This window comes from Pagrus pagrus (genome assembly GCF_965226575.1).
Source record: "Pagrus pagrus genome assembly, chromosome: 21".
In the NCBI taxonomy this organism is placed as follows: Eukaryota; Metazoa; Chordata; class Actinopteri; order Spariformes; family Sparidae; genus Pagrus; species Pagrus pagrus.
This window is the reverse complement of record NC_140208.1, coordinates 2,246,297-2,262,126: the sequence shown is the minus strand read 5'-3', so window position 1 is coordinate 2,262,126 and position 15,830 is coordinate 2,246,297. Positions and strand designations below refer to the sequence as shown.

The window sequence follows — 15,830 nt, the reverse complement described above, 5'->3', positions numbered from 1 at the left end:
GGGATTTGACATTATACACTTTTTCTTTTTCCTCCTCTGTGTCCTCACCTGTGTAACTCCCTTTATATTCCCTGTTTCTCTCTTTCTTAATTTTCTCTATGTCTATCCATCTCCATGTCTCTATGAACTGTGCTATTGAGACCCTCCCAGTCCCTGCAGTATCACAGCACACTGTTAAGCTTGTGACTTAGACGGATTCATCGCTGGCTACGCAAGGCTGGCTGAGAAATGGGGCGATTGGCTCAGACTCCAAGTGTGGCCTGATGCAGAGAGAGAGAGAGCGACAAGGGTGGAGAGGAAGAGGGAATAGTGTCGGTGGAGGGATAAGAGTGAAAGGGGAAGGAAAGCTTGATAGTGACAGAACTGGATGGACTCCAAAAAAATGATCTGGAGCTCTTCGTTCAGGCAACAACATGGAGGCATTATCGCCACACAGATCAGCTGATCATCAACTGCAGCTCCAACCACACATCCGCTCATGTTAAACATCCATATGTCAAACTGCTGTTGGCACTTCTAAGTTGATTCATGAACTATTTACTAACCTTCTATCTTTCTGTGGATCTGAAGATATGTCACAACTAACCAGAAGGACATTTTTAATAATGTGGACTGATACCACTCACACTGCAAACATGTTCAGCCTGAGAGACAAAACCAGGAGCAAAAAGGAGTCTGCAAAGCACTTTCGACACCATTTAACTTAAATGCACACTAACAACTGAAGGTGACTTGAACGAGTGCCTCAACATTGTTATTAACTCAGTACTTTCTTCATCTTGATTTTGAGAGAAGAAATTTTGGTGAGTCTGTGGCTGTAAGTGTTGTGTTGTGTCCCGCACCGCTGGCACTCGTCTGACATTGTCGGCAGCGTTCTGGGCGACTGAGCGTGTTTAATCGGTGGCCTGGCCTGTTGATGGTGGCCTAACGGTTAGAGCTTGTCACTGGTTCAAATCCCTGGACCGGAGGGACAAATCTGGGTGGGTAAAGTGAAAGGCATCGCTGCCCCTCCCTTATTGCCACGACTGAGGTGCCCCTGAGCAAGGACCTTAACTCCAACTGCTCCAGTGGAGCTGCTTCGTACTGCCACAGTCTGATCTGTCGGCCATTGAGCAGCTTCCAGGTATGAATGCGTTACTGTGTGCAAGTGGTCAGGGCGTTCCTGAAGTAGGGAGCGCTGCTCTCAGTGAACCCTCCCTGAATAAAAAAGGGTTTTAAAAAATGACATCGGCTGTTCAGCTGAGCGGGAAAAAACGCTGCGTGTTGAAGTGGAGCTTTTTGGCTGAGACAGTCAGGCTTCGTCGCTGCTACTTCTCTGATGTTTGTTGGGCGTGTCTGGGCCCTAAGTCAGATTGGGGTTGTAAAAAGTGGAGAAGACAAACGTGGGATTTCTGTCTCCCATTCCATGTGGAAATTATGCATCTGCTCACTCTATAATCTTTCTGCCCTGTCGCTCATGAGATGGGATTTTGTCTGGAACGCTGATTTGAGCACCACAGCGACATAAAATTCAGCTGCGTCTGTCGTGTAATAAACTGCAGAAGGACGCTTCCACTGAATATTATGTTTTATTCAGCAACATTCTTGGAGAATGAGATGCAGTTTGTGATCATTATCCAACAGTTTGTCAGGCCAAAATGTTTAAAAATGGATTCTACACCCATAAACTCATATATGGTCCTGTGATGACAGGTGTGGTTAACCATCCCATCCATTTGATGAAAATCTCAACAATCCAATAAATGCACAATTGCATTTATCGCCCCAAAATCAAGGTACAGATACATCAAATATATAAAGTATATTTAATAAAGATCTTAAATAGGTCAAATCTAATGTAAACAAAATAGTTGTAAGTTATGTGAAATCCCACGTTCCTCACGTCTAACTGGTCAAAACCACCGAGAGATGAGAGGCGAGCTTTAAAACGCCACATTTAACAGGTAACAGTGTGTGATGTGTTTGTTACATCTGGCAACGTGGAATATTTCTCTTGTGCCTGATGTTACATCTGCTTGGTGGTTGACCTGTGAGGTCAGTGCCACTGACCGCCCACTCACTCAGCTGATAGGCCGCCGTATGCGTCAGTAGCTCCCTCAGACCGTCTCCGTGGCAACGCATCTCCCCGCATCAGTGCTGTCATTCATCACAGGTTAATTCAGCATTACAGGACTCTTTGAACGATCAAGGTCTGAGTGAGTGAAAAAATCTCTCTCTCTCTCTCTCTCTCTCGCTTGCTCGCCCGCTCTCTCCATCATAATTTGCACGTGAGCGGCAGACACCACACGTGAAGCCGCTGCAGCTGGAGGACTTTGTTTTTTATGTTGTGATGGGAGACATACTCATAAGTCAGTGTGTGTGTGTGTGTGTGTGTGTGTGTGTGTGTCATGCGCCCTCACTGGTGATCACGTGAGTCTGTGAATGCATTTATGTGTGTACGTACTGTATATATATTCTCTTGGTATGAGATAGAATGAGTAAGAAGAGACAGCATCCGTGTAGTTTGTGTGTGGGTGGACGTGTGACTGTTTGCACGTCGTGTGACAGGATTTGCTCCAGTTTCTAGTTTTGGCCGTTTCCCCCGCCTCTTCTCGGTCACAGATGAGCTCATCCAATATTTAGAACATCAGTCACCCCGGCCTGGATCAGCGTTCCCTGATCACAGCCAGTCGAGTCCCACACGGCCAGAGCCGGACAGCTAACATCCTCCAGACACACACACACACACACACACACACACACACACACACGCACACACACACACACACACACACGCACTCAATTTCAATTTACAATTTCAATTTTTTAGTAGGACGAGTAAATACCAGCTGTCAGCATGTGACTTAACATTATCTGGGTGTGACTATTGTACTGTACATCCCATGTGACATCTGCGTGAAAGCACATGTTAATTCACAAGAGGTTCTAGTATAGTTGTTTTTGAAATAATTGAAAAATACTGGACAGTCTCTTTGCTTTAACCTACAGTGTATATATATGTATACACACACGCTTTATGTGTAGTTGTCGGTGTGCACAGATCTAACCTTTTAAAATATGTCATTGATTGCCCTCAAGACTTCATGTGTCCTTAACGTTAATTTACATGGGGAGAGATTGCTACTCAAAATAAAGACTTAACATTTTGTGGGGAAACGTTTTTCAGGCAAATTAAATGTCATCTTGATAGAGTGAAGGGGGGGGGGGGGGCTGTGTGTTATCATTGCTAGTACTACCTACAGGCTGTAACTAGCAACTGAAGTGTGCTGTTGGATTTTTCTGGGGGGAAGAAAAAGACATTTTAGGTATGATTTGTTTATTGTATTTATAGCTGTCCTGTTGGTCACCTGGCCAAAAGTCCACTATTTACTCCCTTTAGACCTGTTTTTATTGAGAGAAAAAAACAATATATGACCGTCTTGCTGCTAAATGCCCCACCGTGTTCACCAGCTAGTCTCTGACTTTGTCTGCCTGGCGTTTGGTGCTGAGCAGGTAGCATACAGTGGATTTATCGAAGCTTTTTCAGTGAAGACAGCAGCCTGCCGAGGCTTGAATTGAAGTTGATGAGAGCACTGAGAGGGAAACAAAACAGTAAATTTGTAGGCTGTAAAAACACAAAAAACACAGTGCTGAAAGAAGATAAATTGCACCACAGAGCAAACTCTGTGGGTTTGCCACTACCAATGACCTCATCATCATTTGATCCAACGTACTACAAGGTACTTTTAACTGCTTATGAAAAAGTCTCAGTTTAATACTGATGCTTCATTACGACCTACATTAGCAAACGAGACCATCCGGGTCGGATAAGTTATAAAATTAAAACTATCCTTTTGTTGTGGAGTGCTGAGGCTGAATTGTGGAGTCTCGCAGCCTGAAGAAAGAAGCTGCTCTGTCCACACGGGCCGCCAGAATCAACCAAAAATGAAAGTTTCTTGTAGTAGCTTTAATTAAGAAAGATTGATTAGTGCAGCTTTGTAGTTTTTTAGCCAGAGATTTGTTCTAGCGTTCACACGGATGTAGCGGTACTCATGTGGGAGAAAATCTCACGTGCTAGGACTCTGAACTAGTGAGCACTGGCCCAGTTCAAACACTGGTTATAGAAACTGGTTATGTAAGGAACCAATTAGGCCCATGAACAGTGAACATAAAAATAAATCCTTCATCATGTGTATCCTTTCTGCTGCTATGCTCATAGGATATACATTTAGTCTGTTTGTACTGAGACATTCATGCCAGAAGCTTCATATAAGATTTAACATTTCTGCTCTTCCTGAGCATGAATCCAGATCATCTCAGTTATATAAAGCAGCCTGCACCTTCATCACATGCTGGCTATACAGATTCTTACTCCAATTCTGAACAGGTAGTACAAAATGTGGGCTTCACTTCCTGCTAAAAGCACTTCAAATACATAATGTTCCCAGCCATAAAGCCATTTCACATCCAGCAGCACATTTAAATGAGGCAGCCTGATATACTAAAAGTGTCTCCATGGCAACCGTATTCGAAACTGGTGCATAACGGGGGGGCACTTCTGAGATGGTCCGCTCGCTGTGATCATGCATAATCACGGCAGACACATAACACAAACCTGCCCGGCATCTCCCATTAATACTTGAAAAGACGCTACGGTCTGTGAAGAGACGCTCTGCAGTCTCTGTGTTCTTCACACAGCGCTGGCCTTTTAAAGTGAAGTCACTTGATTAGTTAAAAGCTGCTTTTATGCAAATGTCCAAGGTAAAATGGGAAAATGCCAGCACATACGAGCAGATCCAGGAGGTCAGAATACGCAGAAGTCTGTCTCTTGCCGTCTGCAGTAATGACTGTCGTTATAACCTTTGAAATTCAAATGAACTGACTGCATCCAGAATCGCAGTTGACTTCTGTCAGCGTCTCATTTTGCAGACGGGAAAAGCCTAATTTCATTCATTTGTGTTTTCAACTCGCGGTGGCCTCAGAGTCATCTGAGCTTCCTCCTTTATTTCTGCTACAGTGGTAATAACACTGCAGGCACTCTGAAGTCATGCCGTGGGGCTCCTTCACATCCTTTCACATGGTTTTTATTATCATACCTTAGCAAACTGTTGTTTTATTCCTTTTGTTTATCTTCCTCCATTTTGTGTTATCATATATATGATAATGTTATTAAATAAATATTAAATAGTCATAGCTCGCTGTTTTCATTTTATGGAGCGGATCAGTTTCCTGCTGCAAGGAGACACTTATCACAGTAAACAAAGTTTCTGTTGTGGTGACGATAGCTCAATAGGAAAAAACCAGGAGAAGAACACGGAGCTGCTCATGTGTGAGTGTCACTCCAAATATAATATCAGATATGTTTTATGGTGGTGTGGTTTTGCTGCTACAGCAGTACTTGGTCGGGTCTGAGCAGGTGCTTGTAGTGGCTACTTTCAGCTACTGTTCACTGACATGACTGAGTCAAGTTTTCTGACTTTCTGACTCTTCCCTTAGACAAAGTTTAACATGTCACAGCTAAACATTTCCCTGAGGTTATCACAAATGTACAGTTGCATATTCATGCATTCATCATATGTTTATGTTTATCCTTTTTTTTTGAGTGAAATATCTGTCTCTTCAGCAGCTAAACGCTCCACTATGTTCACCAGCTAGTCTCTAACGCATTCATAATTTAAATAAACACCAGTTAATACCTGAGATTTTTAATTAAAAATGTAGCTTAAGTAATGTATGGTTACTTAGTCTTATAATTACATAATGTTTCCTTATTCCAGCCATAACCTTTGAGCTTTATCATGCATACCATGTGAATTTGCTGCACGTTGACATATAATGCTAACGTATGCCTGTGTGTGTGTTTTACCTCTGTATCTTGTGTGTGTCGTAACGAGCTGCACTCGGATGCTCCTGTGAGGTGTGTGTGTTATGTAATTGGCCCTGCATGGCGTCTGTGATGCGATGTCACATCTGAGCGTGTGCAGACAGCGCCAGCGGGGACTGAGGGCAGGAAGAAGAGATTCATTCTGCTCCAGTGGCCTCTCTCTTCCTTCTGTGCCAGATCCATCCACATGCAGACAAGCGCCGGGATGGCAGGAGAAAGAGATAGAGAAGCAGAAAAAAAATCTGAGTGAGCAAAGAAAAAGAAACAGGTAACAGTTTTTGAGAAGCGCAGACAGCTCCCTGTGGGAAAAAGTGAGGAGGAAGGAGGGAGGGTGAAGGGAGATTAAGGACGGAGGACTGGAGGAGCTAATAAACATGGTGGAATAAGTGAAACCATGCTCCACAGTCTGTGTGTGTTTATATTTTCTCTGCTCCATTGATTCTCCCCGACTGAGATGATTCACCCACATAAGAACCACAAACAGTGGGACATGTTCATGCTCTGCTCTCGTGCTCCCTGAGGTTCACTCAGGTGAAACATTTAATGTTCCTGCGTGCTTCCGATTTTCCTGTGTCCTTCTACAAGTTGTCAGACGTTTCTCTCCACTTTGAACAGAACCTGCGCATGCATACAAAATGGCTCTACATCTACATGGAGGCTTATTTTTGTTTTAATGCTTCACTGATCGCAGTGAAGCTGTGCCACACGTGAGCTGCACGCTCCAGAGACCCATAATCCCCTGCTTCTGTGCTGCTCGCTGCACTACAAGAACTTGATAAATGCCAGGCTTTCACTACGTGTCACTCTGAATAATAATATCAAGTTAACATCCTGACAAACACTCTATTCATTGAGTCGGTTCACTGGATATTTACTTAATGACAGGTTCAAGATCTAAATGACTCATGTGTGTGTATAAGTCTTTTTTCTCCCAAGCTGACAAATACGATGATAATTATAGACCCAATACAAAAGGAGAGGAAAAGTGGGTTAGTACCACGATTGTATTTTATAAATGTCAGAGAAGCACTAAATTCTTAATGTGTTTTGTGAACAATTCTTATTATATAATGGTGACAGTAATAAAGATTATACCTGCTCAGCATCGCCATGTTAACAGCGTCGCAGTGAACACCTCTGGACCAGGGTCGCAGCCTTCAAGAACGAAGGAGGCCAGTTACAGTACCGAGGCGATTTTCCTGATGGACAGGTGCTGGTAGCTTTGTTGCTACAGTAACCACTAACTGCTGCGAAACGTTGCTGCCTTGATGTAGTTAGCCATGCAGCTAAGTTAGCGATCTAAGGGGTACCAGGAGCCAAACCCGTTAAGAAAACCACCTCGGTACTGTATTTCCTGTCATCACCAATAATAGATCTTACAATTTTTTGTGATAATCCATATTTACCCAAAGTAACACAACATCCTAAACTGAGGAGGCTTAGTGCAACAGTTGTCCATGAATGTCACAGAGACAGCAGCATTCTCAAAAACATTTAAATCATCATATTTAGAGCACATTTACATCAGTACTGACATCCAGCACAGCTACTTGATCTCCCCTCACCTCCACCTCCTCTCCTCACAGCGGGCCGGCTGTTTTCCCCGTCTGTGACAAAGCAAACCCACAGAGAAACAACACAACTGCTGTTAATCCCCACGCACAGTAAAAGCACCGAGCTGTAGCTGTTTTCAGTGCAAGAAAACCCACGCAAACACACGCAGCAAATCCCATCATCCCCCAGGGACACCGCCGGTGATGTCACATTAAGATGCAGAGAAAAGAGCAGCGAGGATGAAGCAAACAAAGGAGTGACATTCATATTTGTTGTGCTGGGAGGTCAGTGGGAGGGATGTAGCTGCACCGCTGGTTCTCTCAGTGTTGTGACCTTTAACAGATCACATACACATGTAGCTCGCTATGTGGCCACACACACACACACACACACACACACACACACACACACACACACACACACACACACACACACACACACACACACACACACACTTTAAGCTGAGTGCCACAGCTGGTAGGTGAGTGGGTGAGTGAGATCTGTTTATCTGTCTCACTATGGATCCTCTTTGAGTGTTTTAGACACTGAAATCTGGATGGTTCAGGCGTGGAAAAGTCAAGTTACAGCAAGTTACTAGACTAATGGATACAGCTTAAACTTAAGTCTTAAAAGTCCGGTGTGTAGGATTTAGGGGGATCTATTGGCAGACATGGAAATATAACACTATAATCACCTGACACTAGGAAGTGTTGCAGGTTTTTTAAATTTAGAATGAGCTTTTTATATCCACAAATGGAGCGGGTCCTCTTTAACGGAGTCTGCCATGTTTCACCACCATGTTTCTACAGTAGCCTCAACCAACAAACAGGTTTTTTTGTGTGTTTTTAGCAGCCGCTGTAGGGAAGCACGATGAGGTGTGTTCGCCCCCAGATGGAAAAAAGGAAGGAAAGAAAGAAAGGATAAAGGAAAAGATGAAAAATATCACATATTGAATGTTAAATCTGTATCAACAAGAAACTCCAACCGTCAGATAACTATAGTGGAGGAATTGTTGACTGACAGTACTCGAGTAAATATATTTAGCTGTGCTCCGCAGCTGGACGTCCTGCTGATATGCCCGTCAGGTCCTCCAGGGAGCTGTGTGCTGAATAAACCCGACGAGGTTGAGGTGTTTCTGGCCATTGTGTTGTCAGGGGAGGGAAGTGAGAGCCTCAGGTGGGAGCTGTCCGCTGCAGGGAAACAGACAGATGAGGCTCCACTCAGCATACTGAAGTGTAGCGCTGCCACAGCAGGCCAGAAAATATCAGGTCCACAACACATCCACGCACTCGTACACACTGAAATAAACACACTCCTGACAGAAGTGCAGACGCAGGTGATCCGCACAACTCTTCTCTTATTTGTACAAGGTTGCTGAACAGAGATAATATGGCCGCTCCGGGGGAGATGTGTTTCATGGTTAGTTGCTCCGAGTTACAGCTTCCTGCGTAATTAGGTTACAGTACGTGGGCTGCCTGCTTATATGGAAGGAAGGTAGACCCGACTCCCACATGATATGAATAGCTAATCCTCCAAATCCTTTGTGTGACAGGTCCAATCACTATAATGTCATAATGTTCTGTAACTCTGCTGGATGATCTCACATTGTGCTGCAGGATGAATGACACTGAAAGGCTTCAGGAGGGGAAGTGGAGGGTATCCAGTTCCAACACAGGAAGCTGTGATGTGTTCGGGATGCACAGAGGTGACTGTGGCAGCACGTCTTACTAAAAATACACAGGATCGGATGATTTACTTTATTGGTGAATCTACAGTACTTTGGACGTGGAGGTGGACAATCTATCTCATCGATGGTGGTTTCCCGTGTTTCCCTGAATCTCAACAACTCCTAAACAATGGGTCTGAAATGGCTGTGGGTTGTACATGTAGGTGGAAAATGATGGTGTAGTGTGTTTAAGAGAGCTAATCCAGCATCACAAAACAGCACTTCAGGTTGCATTATATTCAGTTCTGTTTCTGTTTTCTCCTTTGCATATAAATACTGCATCCCAATCCTGCTGTGCTATTTAGAGGAGACACACCTCATAAACTCTGCATGTAGCTCATAACTAAGCTTACAAACCCAGTTTCATTAAAAACACTGCAGATTCTCTACACGGGAGAGTCATTCAGCCATTGCCACCTTGTTTCACATAAAACAATGCACAAATACCTAAATACGAGCGCGAGCAAGAGTGTAGGAGGTTAATATCCTTTCTGGTGTCAGGGGCAAGTTGTTCTTTGTCTTGGCACGGCGCCTGTGAGCATTAGGAGGGCATTTGAATTAGTCTGAACAGGATTTGGGGGGGAAAGCAGTCGCCATGGAGACCGGGTGAGTTTTTGCAGCCTGTTCTTGAGTCAGAAGCGTCGGCAGCTGTTCGCTAACATTTGGTCGTGTTTACATTCAGATCCCCGATGACTAACCCAAAAAAATGCATCATGTGTGTCTGCCTGTCTGTTGGTCTGTTGGTCTGTTGGTCTTGTATGAAGAAATGACCATGACATGATGATCTCTGCATCATACGTGTGTGGTGCAGCAGATGTACAGCAGATCGGCCCCTAACACAGATCGTTCATGACCAGATCATCAGCTTCATGCAGTTCACATGTGTTTGGTCCATATGGGCTTGTTTAACCATCTCTAACCCTCCCTCCACCCATCTGTTTCCCCCCGTCGTCATCATCTTCTACCTCTCCTCTGTTGTTGTTGCTTTTTCTAACTGATGAGTCTTCCTGTCGTCATCCCCTCTCTCTCTCGCTCTCTCTCTCTCGGTCAGTGCCTGATAGAAGCATGGTGTCAGCAGTACTGTAGCAGAGGACAGAGGGGGGAACAATCATTTATTTTACCACCGCCAGCAATTTTGATACGGTGTCTCAGTTGGCTGTGAGCGAAGACGCTTTGTCTCTGTCACCGGTTTGGCACGCAGACACACTCCTGCATATCTTACAGTGAGAAGCATCTATCGATTGTAACTCCTGACCCTAATCCCAGCCCGCTCCAACGCAGTCTGAGGTCATGATTGTGATCTCCGGTGCCATTCACGGAGGTAAAACGGGTGTAATGTGCATTGAGTAAGAGAAACCCCAAATGTATTCTCCTCAGTCTGCCCTTACATCTTTTATGACATAATTTATGTCTACTTAAATGTCCCGTCTCCTAATAGAACGGACTGAATTCCTGATTCCTGAGTGTGAGCTTATATTAAAAGATAATTAAGGCATTTCATCCACGAGTGATTTGGTATAATTTGTATACCAACTTACGATTAAGAGCATAGATCAAGCTTTAATTCTGCATTATTATTGTAGTTGGAACTTTGTATTGTTAAAATAAATCATAAATGTGATTTTCAGCAGAAGTATTTTAGCCTCAGCTTGGTTTAAAATGTCAGAATCTGCACGTGTCCATTTATTTCTATTCCTGTTATGTTATGGATTAAAAGCTGTGTTTTATGGTTGTAATCATGACCCCAAAACCCCTTTGATGTTGTAAAAAAAAAAGACCAAATAACCTAATTCAAAATGTCAAACCAGTTTTCACAAGAAGACACCTCAACATGCACAGATATCAGGTTGTGGAGCATCGCTCAGCGCTTTAGGCAGGCTGTTATTTTGCTGTCTGTCAGTGGCTGTCGGTCGCACACATCACTCACCTGACTGTTCACGCTCTGACACCTGCCTGCCAGCATTATCCTGAGAGCGGAAAATGTTATTGTGGTCCTGATGCGGCATGCAGGGGAGATCCTCAAATTCACGGTCACACAGTGAATATATTTGGCAGAGATCACATGCATATTTTCACAGGGATTAAGCATGATTCATAAAGATTTTCAATTTGGGAATGCCTGGTGTTATTCCAGAAATACACGCAGTTTTAAATAATCTTTAATAATGGGAACTGATAACATTATATTGATGCTAGTGCCAGTATACTTATGTGTCCAGTTCTCTATCGATGAATTTTAAATCAATTTTCTGCACCTACACAGGTTTTCAGCATCAATGCAACTGGTTATTATCTCTGAAAACACTGAGTATAACCGAGTAGAAAAATGGCGTGCATGTGACTCAGGTGTGCAAAAACTCCTCTGTAGCTGTAGCACCGTCCGTCTGTCATCATCTAAAAATAAAGGATATGAGAGAATATTTGTACAACATTTGTTTTGAATCAGATTTTCTTAAAGAAACAGAGATGCCGGTTGGTCGGGGAGCAGTTCCCAGTTCTCAGCTGGAACCATTGATGTTCAGAAATTCATAATTGTTAATGAACACATGAAATGAGGCCAACATGATAAGGCTGACAGTAAGAGTGAGGGTTGATATATGTGTAGGATGGTGACCTTTATGATGCTATCGGTCACATTTGCATCCAACATAGAACTGTCTTTGTATCCTGATCCTCTCTTTGTTTGTATCTTACACATCAGTGTGTGTGTGTGTGTGTGTGTGTGTGTGTGTGTGTGTGTGTGTGTGTGTGAGAGAGTGTGAGAGTGTGAGTAAAGCCTGTAGTCCCGTCCATTGCCAGTAATATCCTTTAATTTCTTTGTTTCTAATGCTCTGTGATTATTTTCAGATATCTCTTTGAGAGGAGACTGCTAATGAAGCAAGAGCCACATGAATTTCCAATAGGTGTCAAAATGGACGGCTTTTTGTAATTAATATCTTTATCTCTGACCTCTTCCCTCTCTGCTTCTTTCATCCTTAATTGGGATCACAGTGTAAACTCTTTGCCCTGGCCAGTTTCCAGCCCTTCAGGTGCTTTCACCTTTCACTCCGCTGAGCTTTAGATAATTTAGCAGTAGCACGAGGACAGTAACCAGGGCCGATGATGAGTGAAGGGTGTCAGCAGTCCCCTGGATGCACTTCCTGCTGACTCCCCTGAGCTGGATATGAGCAGCGGGCACAGGAAGAGAGCCGAGGCAGCGCTGTAACTCTGCTGGCTTTGACTCTGCTCAGACGGGAAGGTGCGACTCTTCTGGATCACAGCTGCGGCATAAAACTGGGCATATCTCGGCTTATATGAATGAAGCTGGGATATCAGTAGTGACACACTAATCACTGATAGCCGATACAGAAATAAAGCAGTTGTTTTTATGCAGTTAACAGCTGCTCAGTTAATGTCACAATGGCGTGCCACATTGGGGCTGATAGTGAGGACATTCTGCTGACAGGGTTAAGAGTCTGGACTCTTCTCAGTCTGTCAGCTCTGATTTAAATGTCCCACGCTTCAGTCTCTCTGACAAGCCAAGGCATTGTGACTCCTACCTTAACTGTCCTGCTGGGGCTCAGTTCAGACAGCTTAGTAACTTACTGTTTGCTCTGACAAACGTGGAAGAAAATACAGATTCACAGCCTGTCAGGGACAGAAGCAGCTGAGCTAGCACTAGAGCTACAAGCTATTGTTTTTCTGTAGGTCTCAGGTCTGTTTGTCTGTAAGTCTGACACCCAACTGGATCCAAGCGGACTCACATCTTACAATGTCCGAATCATGCAGGAGAAACTTGTGTTTTTTGGAATAGTTTCTTTGAGTTTACATTGGCTCCTCTATAGTTATGTGTCACTACTCTTTTTAATTGTGGCTGGCCATTAATTCCTGTTCGGCACAAAATGGATGGTAACTTATTTCTGCTGTGTTTCTCACACTGCTTGCAGTAGTCTGCCTTTGTAGACGACTTTTTGGCCGACTGAGCTTGTTGAATAGTTGGTGTCGAAAACGATCTGATCGGCTGTTCTCAGTGCATGAAGAGAAAAACTGAAAAAGTAAGGGAAAGCCCTTTGAGCCTGTTGCTGTAATAGCCTTTATTTCAGCCGTTAATTGTGGTTTGATACCACTCTAATGTCTGCAAGCTAAATATGATGGTAGAAACAGCAGGCAATTAGCTCAGCTTAGCATAGAGACTGAAAGTGAGGGGGCACCTCAACATTTCACTAGTTACATTATATCTTGTATGTTTGACCAGGGAACAAAAATAAATGTCCAGTTGTTGTGGTTTTATGTAGAGTTGCATGCTGGGACTATTTCTTGGACTGGTGCTGTGACTTCGGTATTGATCTTCTTCTCTTCTAACTTCTGGCAAGAATGCAGCTTTTTTTCTCCAAAATGTCAAACTATTCTGCAGGTCTCCCACTGAGTGCATCTACTGTAACTGTTGTAAGTATCGTAGTCCCTTTCAGAGTTCACAGGCTGTGGTTATGTAGGCTATTGTACTGCTGTTGGTTTATGGATTTAAATCTGGAAATCAGGGTGAATCTAGCAGTCTGTGTTCACAGATGCTGCAGCGAACTCATTTTCGAGCTCCATCTCTGTAGAGGCAGACCAAACACGTGAGCTTGTCAGATAGACTCAGCCTTTACTCAACACTCTGCAGTTTCTGCTTCTGTCTGCCCTCGGTTAGACTTCGAGCTGCTGCTCTTCAACTTGCTGACTTTCTGTGTTGAGTGCTGAGGAGATTCTCCTGGGGGAGACGCTGCAGAGTACACAGCTCTTCAACCTCCTCTTCTATCTCAGATCCTTTCTTCTCTGCTCTCGTCTCCTCATGCCCGCTCCCTTTTCATCATTTAGTCATCAGGATGTGCTTCAGCTCTCTGCCTCGGGAGGCTGAAAATGGCTACCACCTCTGAGCTGAGAGCTATACGGTACTCAAGCTGCTAGCATCGAGTAGTAAAAGAGGAGAACAAAAATGCAGCAGCTCAGAAATTCCTTCCACCTTCTCGTTTTTTACTCTAAATTGGGGCCTTGTGTTTTGTGCTTTTGAGTGTACTTAATGAAGCTCTCAGGAGGGACATGTCCCTGTGAACTGAATGACCTTTTAAAAGGAAACATTTGTCTCTTTGGATCTGGGCTCATTACAGCTAACAAGAGGGAGAATCCTCTCTATTTCATTAAGTTTAGCGGTCAATGGCATTGATTTTACACAGCGAGGGAAGAAAACACAACAGCAAGGTTTTGTGTGTTTCTGCCGGAGTCCAACCCACCTCAGCTATTCACAAAGACGATATTATTACCTCCTCAATAATAATATAGTGCAATTGCTGACTGGCCAATTCAGACTTGTATGGCAGCTTCACATTACTGCAGCGATATATTTAAATGATCTTTCTCCTTCCTTCCCTTCTCTCCTCTCCTTTAGTCAACTTACTACAACTGCTGCACTAAGCTTTTTCTGCACCTGTCCACACTATAGCTCCCTGGGTACTCCCCTGGAAAAAGCTCAGGCATAAGATTCGATTTTAATTCCTTCTTTCTTCAGATTTCTCTTGTTCTCCTACGCTGACTCTCTCCTCAGCGACTCACTGACTCTGTTTCAGGTGGAGAAAGAAGACAATCTGATATACGACACTACTTGTTAGTGGGATCAGTTCAGTGTTGGCTTGTGTCTTTTGATGAGATTTGCTGGCAAGAAAAAATAAAGAACATCACCATTATTATTGTATGATTGAGAAATTTCAATAGCTTGATCAGTTACAAGATTCCTACCCGTTATCATTGACTGAGGATAACATTTACAGTCATGTTGATCATTTCTGATATGAGGTTGCTGAAGGATCCGGGTGTGGCAGTCACAGAGTTTTGCATCTGCTCATAATAATAATGTACACGTGCCACAGCCGGGCTTCAGCTCTGTTTTCATCTCGACTGCATGTGGACCTGAGTGCGTTCGTCAAATATTAATCCCGAGCTGCATCTCCAGTCACACGCTCTCACTTGTGCTGCGGGCAGAGATGGGATTCGTTCGCGAGGGAGATTTAAATAAACCACAACAGAGTCAGAATATGTCTCACCTCTCTGTAATCGCCCCCCTGACAAATGAAGTAATTAAATCTGATTCTTCGTGTATAGCCTCTCAGAGCACTAAATAGTTATTAGCTGATTTAGCAAGCTGGCTCTTTCCACCTCTTCCTCCCACTCTGCTTCATGTGGCATCCTACTGCAGTTTTTTACGGACACTGTAACTGGACCGCTGGTTTTATTTAGCCCCATTTCAGTGTAACACTCGGTGAAATTCAGAAAGGACTCTATGTTCCACAAACCCTGGGCTGGCCAGCTAATCCTGTGTTTAACTGTTAAATTTGCATGTTTTTTTAAAATATTCTCTTCTCTTCCTCCATTCTGCCAGAAGGCCTCCTGAACAACAGTGTTTGCACTCTGTCCAATTATACTAAGAGCCTAATACTCAGTCAGAGCCAGTCGCACAAGCTTTCAGAGGATCAGCACAAACTGGCAGCAGAAATGACTCTCGGTGCTCTGTTTATAATGTATATGTGTGAGTGTGTGCGTGTGTGTGTGTGTGTGTGTGTGTGTGTGTGTATCTGCAGAGCTGGGTGGCACTGTTGTTGGCAGGGATGAGGGTGAGAGATTTACAGCTGAAGGCAATCCTGCATGGCTGTCTGTCCAATCTGTTACCGTGGTAAC

At 43.8% G+C, this 15,830-nt stretch overlaps 1 protein-coding gene across 2 annotated transcripts in view; it reads left to right on the top strand.

Moving 5' to 3' along the window:
* aatkb (apoptosis-associated tyrosine kinase b) overlaps positions 1 to 15,830 on the top strand; it is a 51,052-nt gene that overhangs the window by 8,096 nt on the left and 27,126 nt on the right. The gene's annotated exons all lie outside the window — the stretch shown is intronic.